We start from the raw sequence: 12075 nt of genomic DNA on the forward strand, positions 1-12075 counted from the left end.
ATTAGCATTTTGGTATTTCTCCTTCCAGCCTTTTTTTCTAATCTCTGACAGCTTTAAAAGTAGTTATAATATATAATATTTTATATATATATATATTTAAATTTCTGCTCTTTCCTCCTCACTGTGCAAATGTGGTCTCTGCCAGGCCATATATCCTTCCCCAAAACACTAAGCCCAGGCTCAAATCCCAGCTCTCCATCCCTAGGTAGCTCTTTGAGCTGAGCATTTTATCCGGTACTCTCCCAGTGTTCAGGCTGGCTGTAAGAACCTGGGAGTGTACGCATAAAGCAAAGAGCAACCAACTTCCGCATGGTACAGCCTCTAGAAAAGGGGCTTCCTCCTCTCCCCATGCCTCTCACCAGAAGCCCAGCTCCACAAGAGCTTATGTTTTGTCCTAGCACCAGGACAATGCCTAGTAGGCAGTTGGCACTCAAGCAATGCCTGCAGAATGAACAACTCCCTCTCCATCAGATTCACCAGCTAAAACCCACCCATCAGTGGGCATTTGTTGTTCATCTGAGAAGTAAAGTGCAGTGTTGAAGGGAGGGGAGCAGAGAGGCTATGATTAATTACATAATTCTTTTTCCTCCAGTAATAATTACTAACATCAATTAGTGTCGAATACTTTGTGTACAATAGCCTACAATATTGTCATCATGTAAATATTTTATTATTCCCATATTGCAGATGAGGAATCGGAGGCTTAGAAAGGTAAGCAATTTGGGGCTTCCCTGGTGGCGCAGTGGTTGAGAGTCCGCCTGCCGATGCAGGGGATGCGGGTTCGCGCCCTGGTCCGGGAAGATCCCACATGCCGCGGAGCGGCTGGGCCTGTGAGCCGTGACCACTGGGCCTGCGCGTCCGGAGCCTGTGCTCTGCTGCGGGAGAGGCCGCGGCAGTGAGAGACCCGCGTACCGCAAAAAAAAAAAAAAAAAAAAAAGAAAGGTAAGTAATTTGGCCAAAGTTAGTTAATCAACAAGGGTTTTGAACCCAGACAATCTCATTTCAAGCCTGTCCTACCAACCCTACCTCTACGTCCTTAGGCAGCAGATAGTTAATGGGTTCCCACTCTGTGCTGGCCCAGAGTTGACAGACTCAACTTGTTCTCACAGAGGATTTGTGGTCCAGCGTGAGAACTTCTGGAAACACATTCTTGGGCATGCATCCATGGCAGCCATGAGGCTCTGAGCATCACCTGGAAGCTCAGGGTGGACTTCTTTCCCTAGGAAGGCGTTTGTCTCCCTAATGTGTTTTCAAATCAAAAGAAGGGTGAATAGATGCTGAATATCGAAAACAACAGAAACGCCCACTCATTGATGTCAAACACAGCACAGCCTGTCATCTGGGTTTTTGTTTTCTCCTCGTAGTCTTGTGAAAAGGAAAGCTGCACGCTTTCTCCTCCCATATCTTGAAACATAACAAAGCCACGTCATTCACTCTTTATTCTGTATTTTCGATGAAACAGATTTAATAGGACTTGGCAGAATGCCTTGGATTGCTTTCAATTCACTTGAGCTGTCTGCCCTTCTTGCAGTGCCCTGGCTTGCTTGTTATGATCTATCAACAGAGCCACTTCCTCAGTTAGGGCTAACCTTAGCCTAACGGATTTGGCAACTTCTCAGCTCTCCCCACATTCCACCTCCTTCATCTAGTTCCTTGCTCTTTCCTGAACTTTCTGATGACAGCTTACACACCCCATGTCTAGAATCTTTTACAAGCTCTCTCATTCCTGTCATGAGTTTCCACACGCACCCTATACTTCCTGGTTGTTTTTTCTGTTCATTTGTTTTTGATCAGTTTCCTCATTCCTCTTGCCCTTCACTAGACTTTAATTCGAAGCAGTCTTTTTCTCAGGTATGATCCCAATGACTAGCAAGTCTCTGACACCTAGTAGACGCTACAAAACTGCGTGTTGATGAATATCACACTTCAATGCAAATCTTTCTTCGTTCACTCATATATTTATCCATTCATGCATTAAATATTCACCGAGCACCTACTATGTTCCATGAACTGTTTCATTTTTTTAACCTCTTTTCCCCAGTTTTATTGAGAAATAATTGACATACATCACTGTATACGTTGAAGGCATTTCCATGAACTGTTTGAGGTACTGGGTATACAGCAGTTTAAAAAATTCAATCCTTAGGGAACGTATATTCTAATGGGAGGGGGCAGACATATAATGGACAAAATATGTAAGTAAACCATAGGGCATGTGAGGTAACGATGAGAGCTAAGAAACAAAATAATCAGGGAATGAGATAAGGACAAGGGAGGTGGGAGGGAGGATTGCAACATTGGAATGAGGACGAAGGAAAGTCTCACTGAGAAGATGCCATTTGAGTAAGGATCTGAGGAAGGTGGGGTAGCCACATGATATGGGGGGAAACAGGGTCCCAGCAGAGGGAAGAAAAGAGCAAGGGCAGGTAAGAGGTGCTAGGTGCAGAGAGAGCAAGATGGGAGGAAGTGGGAGAAGAGGCAGGAGATGTGATGGCATGTGTGGGGGGTAGGGAGGGTAGATGGACACTCACGGTGCAGAAGAGTGACATTATCTGACTTGGTTTTATCAGGCTTACTCTGGCAGCTTGTTGAGAATAAACTAAAGTGGGTGAGAGCAGAAGCAGGGAGAACGTTTAGGAGGCTATGGTGCCGTAATCCAGACAGGAGATGATGGTGGCTTGAACCACGTTGACTTCAGGGGATGTTGGCTGAATTGTGGGTATATTTTGAAGGCAGAACTGAGAGTTGTTTAGGGAGTAAAGAGACGAAGAGAGGGACTTCCTTGGCAGTCCAGTGGTTAAGACTCCGCACTTCCACTGCAGGGGTCACAGGTTTGATCCCTGGTCAGGGAACTAAGATTCCACGTGCTGTGCAGCACACTGGGGAAAAAAAAAGACAGAGAGAGAAAAAGAGAGAGATCAAAGACAACTCCAAGGATTCTTGGCTTGAGCAGCAGGAAGGCTGGAGATGTCATTCACTGAGCTGCAGAAGACAATGAAAGAATTCATTTGGAGAGTGTTAAATTTGAGATGCCCATCACATGCCCAAGTGAAAACACCAAGGAGACAAACATCATGCCAGGCTTTACAAATATTAACCCATTCAATCCCCATAACAATCCATGAGATAGGGAGCATTCTTGGCCCCATTTTACAGGGGAAGACTGAGACTCAGAAAGAATGAGTGACTTACCCAAGGTCACCAAGCCAGTGGGTAGTGGAACTGGACAACTGGGATTCAAACCCAAGCCATGGGGTGCAGAATGCATGCTCTTCTACACCATACTGCCTCTTAGCTGAGAAAACACACACACACACACACACACACACACACACACACACACACATCTCTCATTCCAATCACTTAAGAAAATCCTTGCCATTAGCTCTGAGCTGATCACTGTGGCCAGGGCCTGGCATGCTCTTATTAGACTAGGTCTGAATCTCCTGCTGCCTGAACTGGGTGGGGGTAGAGCCCCACATGAGGGGAAGTTCTCCACAGGACAATCAGGATATCATCCCCAGAAGAAGGGTGAATAGATGCTGAATTTCAAAGACAACAGGAAAGCACACTCATTGGTGTCAAATTTAGCCCACTCATAGCAACTTGGGCAAAGTTTATACATTTGTCATTCCACATATGCATTTCAAACCACCCAGAACACCCCAAAAGTCATGCCAAAATTTTCTCAACGGATTTTCTTATAAGATGTTTACTTGATTCCCTGGGACACTTGTGCTTTCCATTCTTATATTCCAACACAGAGAGGCTAAAGGTCAAATATCTCAGCTGGGAGGAGGAACACATTCTTGAATATCTAAGAGGCAACTGTGAAATGAGGTTTTCTCAACCTAGCACTTTTCAGAGCAGGCTAAAAACAAAATAAACAGAACACTCAAAAGAAAGCACCAAATAGAATTCATTGAAAGTAAGGGTACTGAAAATCATTCACTGGTTTGCTAATTTTGTTTTGTTTTTTTTTAATAAACAAGTCTTTAGAGCCGTTTTAGATTCACAGCAAAACTGAGCAGAAAAGAATGAGTTCCCATATACCCCCTTCTCCCACGCGTCCACTGTGTTGCTGCGTTGCCCACCCTCAACCTCCACCACCAGCGGGGCACATTTGTTACAATCCAGAAACCTACATTGACACATTATAATCACCCAAAGGCCATAGATTACATTAAGATTGATCCTTGGTGTTGCATACTGAACAGGTTTTGACAAATACATGATGACATGTAACCACCATCATAGTATCATACAGAATAATTTCACTGCTCTAAAAATCCTCTGTGCTCTCCCTATTCATCATTCCTTTCCCCCTAACCTCTGGCAACCACTGATCTTTTTCCGGTCTCCATAGTTTTCTCTTCTCCATAATGCCATATAGTTGGAATCATACAGCATATAGCCTTTTCAGATTGTTTTTTTTTTCCTTCCACTTAATAACCTCCATTTAAGATTCCTCCATGTCTTTTCATGGCTTGATAGCTCATTTGTTTTTAGCCCTGAATAATATTCCATTGTCCGGATGTACCACAGTTTATTTTTCCATTCCACTACTGAAGAACATCTTGGTTGTTTTGTTTTCCGAACCTAAATTTATTTCAACCTAATAAATTGTAAAATTCTGATTATTTTACTTAATAATTAGTAGTCTAAGCAAAGTTCAAATTTATCTTTTAGAAAGATATCCCTTCTTGAAAAATAACAGCTCTACAAATAATTTTTTTTTTATAATATCAGCTTTGTGCTCATATGTAATTTTCTAAATTAAGAAGACTACAAAGACAAAAATAAAATTACTCATAACTTCATTCAGAAATAAATATCATTAATATTAACAATTTGTTGTTATGTATATGTATACATATATATATATATACGATTTTCCTAACATTTATACCCTAGAATTTTAACACAGATACTTTATCCTCTTTAAAAATTCTTCAGGGAATTCCCTGGAGGTCCAGTGGTGAGGACTCTGCACTCTCACTGCCAAGGGCGTGGGTTCGATCCCTTGTCAGGGAACTAAGATCCCCTCAAGCTGCGCAGTGCGGCCACAAAATTAAAAATAATAAAAATAAAACCAAAAATTCTTCATAAGTAGTATTTCTAATAATGCATAGTCTTCCACAGTATTGTGCTACCATAGTTTATTTGATCATTATCTCAATTTCAACTATTTCCAATCTTTGGCTATGCTATGGTAAAAAAAAAGTCCTCTGGGCACATCCCTTAAGATTTTCTTACAATAACTTCTGGAATTTGAATAAAATATTATTCTTGATGTTAGAAGATAAAGGACAAAAATCTGAAGAACTGGGAATTACAAAATATTTTGTATGTAATCATTATATGTAATCATTAAAAAATTGGAAGAAATTTTCCCATATCAAGGTATGAGGAAGTCATTCTGGCTTATACACGATTTAACTTAAACTTTATGCTAACTAGAACAGCCTGTTTTGTGGCCTGTTAAAACATACATTGTGCATTTGCTTTAACCATTAAAGAAAAGAATGCATTTAAAAATCAAAATGGAATAACTGTGGTCCAGGCATCCAAAATGAAGCCTGGTGGCCACTGTGGTTTCAGACACAGTCCTGCAACACTGAGAACTGAATTTTCTGAACTGAATCAGACTCAAGGACACCACCAACTATTCTCAAAACTACATCTGCTGCCAGCTGCCAGTTGCAAATTTATGATCTCAAGTTCTTCCCTTGTAACTATGCAACCATTTCAGACCCCAACCAATCCTTACTTATCAAGCATCCTTACTTCTTGCCAGCTCCAATTATGATTCTTGACAAATGACGTGTAATTTGGGCGGGTTTGCCTTTATAAGACTCCCCCATTTTGTAGTCTAATGGAACACAATTCAACTACTTCTTAAGCCTGAGTCTCCTGGGCTATAGTCCTCAGTTTGGCTCAAATAAAACCCTTTTCTATTCCTATTATAAATTGTTTATTGATTATTTCCATCGACATTGTTTGATATAGTCTGCTGGTTATCAGAAGAACTCACCTGTAGTCTACTTTGGTACCAAGCACGGGCCCCTTGTGAGCACCCCTGCCCTTCCTACCCCCAGCTTCACATCACTCTTCAGGTGCTTCAGTGAGTTTTCCTGATATCTGGATCTCCCTGTATTGGGTAATGTTCCAAAACTTTTATTTGAGCTATTATCTTAAGACTTGGAGTCTTAAGGGGGTACCAGTATATTTCCTAGGTGAAAGGGACCTAAGGGGAATTTCCTAAGCAGAGGAGCTAGAGGGGAGTTCCTAGCAGGGGACCTCGTAGGAAGTTCTTAGGCAGAGGACGTAAGGGGAATTTCTAAGCAAGGAACCTAGAGGGCATTTCTAGGAAGGAAAGACCTAGAGGGAACTTTGGAGTGAACTGAGTTGGCTAATCTTTTTTAATGTGGCTTAAAATTGGAAGGATTTGTACTTTACAGTAAAATGAAACTGAAAGAAAATGGAAAATTGTGCTTCTAAAGCCTACCATCTCTCAGCCACCCACTGGAACTCCAGCTGAATTCATGTACAATTGAGATGGACCCAATACTTGTAAGTACAATAATTCTCTCACCCTGAAATGGCCAAGATGGGGCTCTTTTGACATTCCCAAACTGGTTTTTGTGTGTGCAGTTAGAGAAAGTTAGCATGATAAAACAGTTTTTCAAACTTCTCACCCTGAGAAAACAAAACTATTCCTAGGAGAAAGATTAAAGCTGTAACTCTTTTATCATGTCCTTGAAATGTAGACACATCCCACCCTGCCTGAGACTATGGCTTTGACTCAATTAGTAGAACCTAAAACTAAAAGAAAAAAAAGGCGGGGGTGGGGAGGCCTTTGAAAACTCAAGCAAGTAAACTTATTCTTACTATTATTTATGAGCCAATGAGTTTTATATTGAAAAGCATGATTCATGACTAAGTTTTAAAATGAAAACTATGTGATCTCTATGTCTATCTAGATGTCTGTATGTAGGTTACAAATATATGTTTCTACCTCTGGATGGTAAAAGAGGTGTATTTGATTGAATTAAAAACAAATGCTTACAAATTAAATATTTCTAAACGTAACATGAAGTAGCCTAATTTTTTTAAGGATCACAAGATGAGAAGAAGGCGACAGCAGTAGTAGACAGCTGTAACCCAAGAATCCGGGCCAGGCCTGTATGATCCATCCTACTAGCTCAGTTGAATTGTTTACCAAATGTTTGTCTCCCTATCAAAATTGAAAGCTATTGTTTTACTTCTAGCTAACTCTTGCCCCAATTTACAGGACGGAAAGAAAATTCTTTAGCAACGTTGTCACAAAGTATAGCTACTGAGGGCAGTCTAACCAATTGTTGGATCTGTCATCAAATTCCCAGGTCAATACAAGACTGATATAAGCCTCTCATAATACCTGTCACCAAATTTTCAGGTCTTCCTAATGTTACCATCCACCTAGACCGACCTCCCTAACTTTACAAGTTCAAATTTTTCAACAGATTAACATGTCCAGTCCTTGTCTGATACCATCCTCAATCCTTAGAGATCAAGCACAATAACCCCAGACTGCTTTGTTCTTCCCCTTACTTAAACTGAATAAAGTCTTGAAGAGTAAAAGGTGAGTAAATTATGCCAGCAACTCCCACATGTTAAATACCACACAAATGACTTTCGGAAAGCTTGCAAGAGAAATGACCCATGGTTTGATGTTGTGTTGACAAAACTTCCAGTAAGAGCACTCCGGGAGGGGTCACTGCACTTCCCCAGGTTTTGTCTTCACGTGTGATACTGAAATTGACACGCCTTCCCAAGGATGGGCGCATAAATGTCTTCATAGCTGGAAAATAGAAGGTTTATTTGTATTGGGTTTATATTATGCATTGTCTGTATATAAGGAAACAGATTAACCTCCTTTTTCTCTTCATTACAGAGTCAAGAGATCCATGTTAGCAGGATACCAAGATACCTAAAGCATTGCAGCACAACAGACATGCCTAAACTCCTTAGCCCAAGTAATATTAGATAACGGGGTTGCCTTAGATCCTATGCTGGCTAAACAAGGAGTTGTTTGTGCTATTGCTCATACTACTTGTTGCATTTGTATCAATACCTCTGGAGAAGTTGAAATTCACCTAGAAAAAATTTCCCAAAAGATAAAATGGTTACAAGATGTAAGACAAACTGACCCTTTAAATGATCTGTTCAGTTATCTCCCCTCAGGAATAGACAATTTTTTCTGCTTTGCTTTATAGATGATTGTCTTTATCATAGTATGTATTACTATCTTTTTCTAGCTATTAAACTACTTATGACATCACTGCTTGCTTTAAGTCTTCTGCTAAAAGTACAGGTACAATCATAAGTATATTGAGCAGATTGTACATATGCTTTCGTATATATGATGCAGACAAAATATATACAGTTGTATACATACACACACATATATATAAATGCATAGTTTATAATTAAGTCTGAAAACGATTCACAAAAAAGAAAATGGTCATAAACACTAAAGTTAATGTCACAAAAATTTACTTGTTCACTCATGTTCACACTTCAAAACTATACATTGAACCTACTCTATGCACCTGGCTGTGGACTATATTCTAAGAATATAAAGACTTTAAAGCCAAGGTGTCTGCCCTGTACAGGTCTATATTCTATTCTGGAGAAAGAATTCTTATTAACTAAGGATAATTGATTGTTATGCACATCATGATACAAGCTCATTGACAGAAGAGTAGTAGCAGGAATGAGTGAATAGTGAATAAACTAAAATTAGAATTTCACTAGGTCCTCATTCATAAATTATTTTATCATATTTTACATAGAGTCCTAGAGCTTGGTTTTCCGGCTACCAGCTATGAACAGCCTAAAGGTAAGAGTAAAGAAAGTACCTCCTTTTTTTTTTTAGCACTTTAACGTGTGCCTATATTATCCCATACATGCATTATTATATGCAGTATTATCTCATTTAAATTTCACACTAACCGTTTTTCCTTTTAGAATGATAGGGTGGCACACTGGACACCGAAAAAAACGCTGTTGCTCAGAATTACACAGCCAGAGTGGAATTTCAAAATCCCATTTTTTTTTCAGTGTGTTTGTCTTCATTTTTCCCAGTTTTATTGAGATATAATTGACATACATCACTGTATAAATTTAAGGTGTACAGCATAATGGTTTGACTTACATATATTACAGAATGACTGCCACAATAAGTTTAGTTAGCTTCCATCATCTCATATAGATACAAAAAGAAGAGAGAGAAAGAAAAAAGAGAAAAAAAAATTTCCTCGTGATGAGAACTCTTAGGAGTTTCATGTATATCATACGGCAGTGCTAACTCTTGTCATCATGCTGTACATTACATCCCTAGTATAGTTGACCCTTGAACAATGTGGAGGTTAGGGATCAACTGCCATGTAGTCAAAAAACCACATACTGCTATCTCTGAAGTAAAACAAATGAACTGATAAAAGACTCACCCAAGGGCAAGAAGCTGAAATAGTTTGGATGGAATCAGCACTCAAACCCTGGTTCTTTCTATTCTCCGTATTGTGGTCTCTGAACACAAATTTTCCCCATACGTAGTTAATTTAAAGATCTGTAAAATGAAAATATAGGTACTATATTTATTGAAAAAATCTGCATATAAGTGGACCCTCACAGTTCAAAACCCATGCTGTTCAAGGGTCAACTGTACTTGTTTACCTTGTAACTGGAATTTTGACCACCTTTCTCCAATTCCCTCTCCCCGCAAACCCTGCCTCTAGTAACCATAAATCTAATCTCTTTTTCTATGAGTTTATTATTTTTGTTTTTAGATTCCACATACAAGTGAAATCATTTTAAATTGGATTATTTGATATATTTTTGGCTGTTGAGTTGTATGACTTATTTATACATTTTAGATATTAACCCCTTATCAGATATATGGTTTGCCAATATTTTTCCCATTCCACAGGGCTTTTTTCACTTTGTTGATTGATTCCTTTTCTGTGCAGAAGCTTTTTAGTTTGATGTAGCTGCTTTTGCTCATTTTTGTTGTTGTTGCTTGTGCTTTAGGTACTATATCCAAAATATCGTTGCCAAGACACATGTCAAGGAGCCCTTTTCCTACATTTTCTTCTAGGCGCTTCATGGTTTCAGGTCTTACATTTAAGTTTTTAATCTATTTTGAGTTAATTTTTGTGAGTAGTGTAAGATAGGGGTCTTTTTTTTCAGTAAGAAAGAAAGAGAGTGAGACAGAGAGACAGAAAGAGAGGAGGGAAGGAAGGAAGGGAAAGAAGAAAGAAACTGTATGCCATATTTAATGTTCAAACAAAGATATTTTATTCATGCTTACTATATAAGGAAAACTTATGTCTTCATCAGACAACTATTAATTCATTTTTTCAATTTGCTTAATTAATACCTGTGTTGAGTTTACCATACGCCAGCACTACTATATCAGCAGTGAACAAACCAGATGAAACTCCCTGCCCGGCCAATGTTCATAGCAGCATTATCATAATAACCAAAAAGTAGAAACAACCCAAATGTCCATCAACTAATGAATGTATAAACAAAATGTGATGTACCTGATGCTGAAAACTTGGTCTCTGTGCACTGGTGCCAAATCGAATCTTGGAGACAAAGTTTGGGTGAAGTAGAAAAGAATACCTTTATTGCTTTGTCAGGCAAAGGGAGACACCGAAGACTCGTGCCCCTCAAAATTGTGTGTCCCAACCCGGGAGGATTTGGTGAGGAGTTTTATAGCAGTTGTTCAAGGGTGGGGTTGCGGTAAGGATTAGGGTGTGTGCAGGGTGTGCACTCCTTTAATCTGGCCTCAGGTGGTCTTCTCTGGAATGAAGAATGCTAACATCTTCCATTTGTTGAGGGTTTTAGTTCTGTAAAGAGCTTAAAGATAGTGTTATGTGTATCCCTTGGGGCGGAACCAGGACCCTGCCCCAAGGCTGCACTATTGTTTCTTGACTGCTCCTCCCTTATCTCTGCATCACCTCCCTTCCCTGGTTAGCAACTGTTTGGACCTGCCCTAAGAACTCAGGGAAGGTCATGGAGGCTGAAGGCTGTTCCCTACAAACAAGAAATGGGAGACACAGAAAGGCTTCCATGCCCAGGAGTCCCACAGTGTCCTGTTCGGTTTCATACCCATGCAATGGTATAATGTTCAGCCATAAAAAGGAATGAAGTACTAACACATGTTGAACCCTGAAAACGTTATGCTAAGTGAAAAAAGCCAGTCACAAAGGACCATATATTGTATAATTCCATTTATATGAAACGTCCAGAACAGGCAAATCTATAGAAACAGAAAGTAGATTAGTGGTTGTGTTTCCAAACGCCAGTTTGTGTGCCCCACGCACAGTGAGGCCAAGCAAACCGAAACATCAGAGTTTGGAACAGAAAAAGGTTCATTGCTGGGCCAAGCAAGGTGAACAGGTGGCTCATGCTCAGATAACCTGAACTCTCTGATGGTTTTCAGGGAGAAGTTTTTAATAGACAAAATTTGGGGTAAGGGCTACAGGGTAGTGACTTTCTTCTGATTGGTTGGTGGGGAGGTAACAGGGTGGTGGTCCAGAAATCTTGTGTTCAGCCTCAAGTCACCATCCTCCACCTGGGTGGGGGCCTCGTTTCCAGCAGAAGAACTCAAAGGTATTGTTAGACACATTCCTTGAGGAGGAACCAGGACCCTGACCCAAGGCTGTACTACTTTTTCTTGACTGTTCCTCCCTTGTTTCTGCATTCCTTCCCTTCCCTGATTAGCAACTATTTGAATCTGCCCTTTGGAACTCAGGGAAGGTCAAGGAGGCTGAATGAAGCCTATTTCCTACAAACAAGAGACAGGGGACATGGAAAGGATTTGTACCAGGGGAGGCCCCGCAGGGTCGTGCTCCATTTCAGTTGCTTAGGGCTGGATTGTAGGGGCAATGGGGAGTGACTGCCAATGGGTATGAGGTTTCTTTTGGGGCTGATAAAAATGTTCTAAACTTAGATTGTGAGGTTGCTGCAAAACTGTGAATATACTTAAAATATACATTGAATTGCATACTTTAAAAGGATTAA

Source organism: Grampus griseus (genome assembly GCF_964374135.1).
Source record: "Grampus griseus genome assembly, chromosome: 4".
NCBI classification, from domain to species: domain Eukaryota; kingdom Metazoa; phylum Chordata; class Mammalia; order Artiodactyla; family Delphinidae; genus Grampus; species Grampus griseus.